General features: G+C 34.9%; 1 long non-coding RNA gene across 2 annotated transcripts; it reads right to left on the reverse strand.

Annotated features, from left to right (window-relative positions):
- Nucleotides 1-1,151: 1,151 nt before the first annotated feature.
- On the reverse strand, nucleotides 1,152-2,835 carry LOC141381725 (uncharacterized). 2 transcript variants are annotated; one of them, XR_012402365.1, is made up of 4 exons: nucleotides 2,744-2,835; nucleotides 2,300-2,410; nucleotides 1,901-2,174; nucleotides 1,152-1,784 (listed from the first exon to the last, which is right to left on the reverse strand). It is a non-coding gene; the product is annotated as an uncharacterized lncRNA (long non-coding RNA). The 2 variants fall into 2 exon arrangements; XR_012402364.1 differs by lacking the exon at nucleotides 2,744-2,835 and having other exon boundaries at nucleotides 1,164-1,784; nucleotides 2,300-2,733.
- Nucleotides 2,836-4,794: the final 1,959 nt, after the last annotated feature.

Below are 4,794 nucleotides of genomic sequence, written 5' to 3' on the forward strand. Positions count from 1 at the left end.
TAAACTTATACATTTTGCGATGTGTGCGCCTGTGTGGTCCTTTGCCGACAGCAGCGTGATTGGGTCTTGTGGGAAAAGATGGCGAAAAGTCCTACATGACGGTAATAGTCTGAACGCGATGTTTATTTAAATAATTCCACTATGCATACTCCACATGTCTTAATTCCATTTCTGTTTAGTTCACTTATGACTTTAGTTGGATTAAGGTAACCTTCAAGTTGTTTTTATTTATTTATTTTTTTAACAAGGCAATATATTACTAAAGAATATGAGTATCTAAATCACTAATCAACACTAATAGGATTCATTAGCTAACTAGTTAACATGCTAAAAATGAACAATGCTTTTGCAGCATTTGAGATGAGAAATGCCAATTTCCATTTTTGGGTGAATTATCCCTTCATGCCTGTGAAGTTTGGATGTATGAATGCAAGAATTTTAGTTAACATTGCACCAACCCTAATCAAACATTTGAACCATCAATATCTTCAGGATTACAAAGGCTCCAGACAGATAAACCTTTTTTTTTTTTTATTAGAGCTAAACTTTTCAGGACCCGTGTTCCCCAGCTTTGATTTTGAAAAAAATTCATAACATTTTGACATTTCTTAACTTTACACAATGAAAGAAAAATAATTTTACTGCTGATTCTATAACTTTTAAAAAATTTTTGTTACTTTAGCATCTGCCAAGGACCTAAAAAACCTCATGAAGTTCTGGGTTGGATGGGAGCGGATGGAAGAAAATATGGTTGTCGAAATCGTAAAAAGTGATCTCCCAAAGTCTTCCACATGCTTCTGCGTTCTTAGGATACCAGGGCACTACTCCGAATACCAGTCCTTTGTGAGTGACTTAATGATGTGCATTGGTACTTGCCAGTATGGTTTTGGCCATGTGTAATTTTTTGGCAAGTATGTTACTCATACTATTATAAGATGCTGGTAAAGATCTAAAGTTCTGTACTGCGCATTTAAGCTTGATTGTGTACATTTATGCATAATGTTCATGTCTTTATATTGTTACTATGCTATAAGATATAGCAGTTCTTAAGTAATTGGCTGATGTTTTTATATATATATTTTACAGCCAATTTGTAAGTTTACATTGTTACACAATGTATTGTTCATGCTTGTTTAATAACGTCAAAATCTGCAGAATACTTAAAAGTACTTGTTTTATTAATTGAATTTCAAATGTTTTGGATAAATTCAGTGGATTTTATACTGTGCTTGCACAGTACAACTACAAGATGTGAAATAATAAAAGAAACTACACATTCTTTCTAGCAGGTTGTTTGTTCTATATACAGTATAGTTATTATTTTAAGGCATTGTCATCTCCAGTCAATATTACTTAATTGCTAATGATAGAAGTCAGAACTAAACAAAGCATGCCAATCAAGTACTAGTACAAGGTAAATGGCATTTTCCAGCCTAGATCTCATCAACATATTTATATAAACCAATTTATAAAAACCAAAGCATACATCTTTTCAGTTATATATAGTATTGTTCATTTGTAACTAGATTGTATACATTTTTATTTCCACAAGATGAAGAAGAAATTCACAATTATTCCATTAGAACAGATTGGCAAAAATCAAGTGCAGCTAAATATATGTCCCAGCCAAAGGTCTGTGAAGGTCTTTTGGGATGTATAGTTTCTTGGAGCAGTACCAGTTGCTCCTCAGTCAGGGGACATCCTGTCGGAGGCACAACAATGCTGGAGTGTCCATCAACACACAGGCCACTACTTTCCCAGTCAATGTGGGGTATTCTCAATCCCTAAAAACAGCATATTTAATGTCTCAAAATCCCGCATACAGTTCTGAAATTAACAAACGGCATAAAAAAAAATATCTATTCAGTTGCCTTATACTGCCAAATTCTATCAAACATACCTCTATGTCAGATTCTTGTACAGGACTGCGTATGCTTCCCATCACCCACAACTGGTTAGGAGTCATACAACCCTCTGTGCGTATTGTGTGATTATCCCAAGTGTTTCGAAAAAGATTAAGATCATCTTGAAGCCGTGGAAGAAATACATAGTGGCAGCAGAAGAGGTGAGTATGGTCAGAAATGTCAAGGTAGCCACCTTCTTCCAAATCATGTAAAACATCATAGTAAACATTTGTTACTGATGTCCAGACGTCTCTCCACAGCCTCTCAATACTAAAGAGAATGGAAAATGCTAATAAAATGTAATATTCTTACACATTCTTACATAACAGTGCAACTCTTAAAAAAATTTATAAACATTCCTAAGAATGAAAAAAACTGTAAAAATTGAAACTTGCCGCTGATTGTGTATGCTCTTTCCAGAAATGAAGCTGCCCTTTCCAGTTCCACGAACGGTAAACATAAGGCGAGCCACATCCACATTCTCAACCCCCTGATCACCTCGTACCCTTAAAACATGCCAGTTAAAGCACAGCGCTTAATAAAATTCAAGCCTCTCTGTTATCACTTCATATAAAATTCTAATATAGTAAATGTGGGGAAAAAAACATTATTTTTGATGTAATAAATTCATGAGTATTCGGAGGCCAGGTAAACAAAGACAGAATGATAGATTTTTTTTGTGTGCCAATTGTATACTATGGAAATTTGTTTGCACCACTAAATAAAAAAAATAACAAAAAAATCTAACATAATATGCAAATTAATATGCAACATGCATTTTACTTAATGTAAAAAAAAACCCAAAAATGTAACAATTTCTTTAATGAACTTAAATGTACCTGAGAGGAAAGCCAAATGTCTCCACTGCTTCCTGAAAAAAATCCAAGGTAGTTGCTGCGAGGTTATTAGTGGCAGCTCCAAGGTACATTATCTGTTAAAAGAGAAATAACTGTAAAAAATGACAATGTACATTATTAATATAAACTTGGTGAACTACCTTTTGTGAAAAGCTATCCACACCACCAAAGATGACTATATTGTAGCTAAATCAAGAAAAAGAATACAAATGTTTTAAAAACTCACATAATTGCAAGAACTGGAATATGCAAATAACTTTGAACAAACATGACAAACTTACCGAATCAACTTATGATTTGTGTCAATGTGCATTATTGACCGAGGACTGGAGACTGAATAGGTCCTTCGTACCACACAGCCCATCTGTGTCATTCGGGACAGGACTCCAACTGTGTCAACCCGGTGTAATGAAGCTCTGACCCGTTCAAACTGCACTAGGTGTCCTCTTGCCTTTAGAGCTCCTCTCATCATTCTGTATCCACAGTGAGGGATGTGACGTTGTAATTCTTTCACACAATCGTCTAATTCTTCATCTGTGAGACTACTATATCGTGCCCGAACAGAAAGGTTACATTCAGACATTCGCCTAAATACTGTGCGTGTGCTTACTCCAATCATGCTAGCAATGGTTGGAACAGAACAGTTTATGTCCAAGAGATTGGTGATGAAATCTGGTGAGATGACAAGACGTGGCCGTCCCATCGACCCTGACTCCTGAAGAACATTAGTTGGAGTGCGTATCTCCTCGTTTGACAGGTTGAGCTGAATTAGTCCAAGCAGTTCTGTGATGCCATCCATAATGTCCTGTGGTATGGTAACTGAATTGGATACAGCACTTAAAAAGACCAAGTCTTGCGAGTAGATAAACTATAGGAAGTCCATGTTAAGGGGTAGGCGTCCAATAGCAGTTTCCAAACGTTAACGAAGTCTTTGCAAAACATAATCCAAAAGCAACTGCTAAAGAGAAATACATAAGGAGTGTTAAATACCTCACCTTTGCTGACACAACCAAACAAAAGTTAAATAACAGGGCTGCTGGATTACATCAAAAATCATAAAAAAACAAATCACAATTATTTAACATTATTATAAGTGGGCCATATTTACAAAAGCTACTGTGGCTAAAAGATCACAACATTTTGTAAAAGAAAAAGAAAAACTACATTAATTTGACAACACTGTTTTGCACACTGTAAATAAAGTTTTTTAAATCTGTGTTGTGAGAATTTGCTGCACCTGCTGTGAAACTGATGAAAATGTTGCTTGATTTTGTTTGCATGACTTATCTGAAGTTGCAACTCGTTAAGCGCTCTAGTCACACACCTGGCCCATAGACAAACTTACATTTTACTGGATGTTTTTATGAAATATTTACTGAATGTTCCTGTATGTATTTAAGCCATTTTCACATAGTGAATAATTTTTTTTATTAAGCCCACTTTTATTTCTATTGAATGATATTGTATACCTTTGATGCATGTTATCTACATTATCTGTTATATGTTTAAGCTCCCAGTAAAAGAATATCAATATAAATAATAATAAAGGGCAGCATTTAATTACACATTTTGTGTGCATTTGACGGTTTGGGTGCGCAAATTACAGGATTTTACTGAATTGCATGTGAAATTTGGCTTTTTTTTGTAGGAGCGAAAGAACATCAATAGAAAGGGGCAGAAAGTATGCTTTAGGGTGCACAGCTAGTGTTTCTTCCCATACTCATAAACTTCCAGTGAACGGTTCATAGGACTTTTTTCAATTTTATAAGGTTCCTTTTACAGCATCGATGTTGTAATGTGATTACAATACATTCCATTTAATAGACATAAGCATTCATTTAGTTGTTCAAGCGTAAAAGGAGACAAAAAACACAGGCTGTCAGGATTAGCTGGTTAGCGCAGACACTATTGAAAATACTGAAGTAAAATAAATGTTCATAGTTTAAAGACATGGCACAGGAAAACTGAATTTATGTGTTTATTTATGCTATGCTTCTTGTACATTATGAGACCCACTTTATTTATGCAATTTA

The sequence above is a fragment of the Danio rerio genome, chromosome 4 (genome assembly GCF_049306965.1).
Source record: "Danio rerio strain Tuebingen ecotype United States chromosome 4, GRCz12tu, whole genome shotgun sequence".
NCBI classification, from domain to species: domain Eukaryota; kingdom Metazoa; phylum Chordata; class Actinopteri; order Cypriniformes; family Danionidae; genus Danio; species Danio rerio.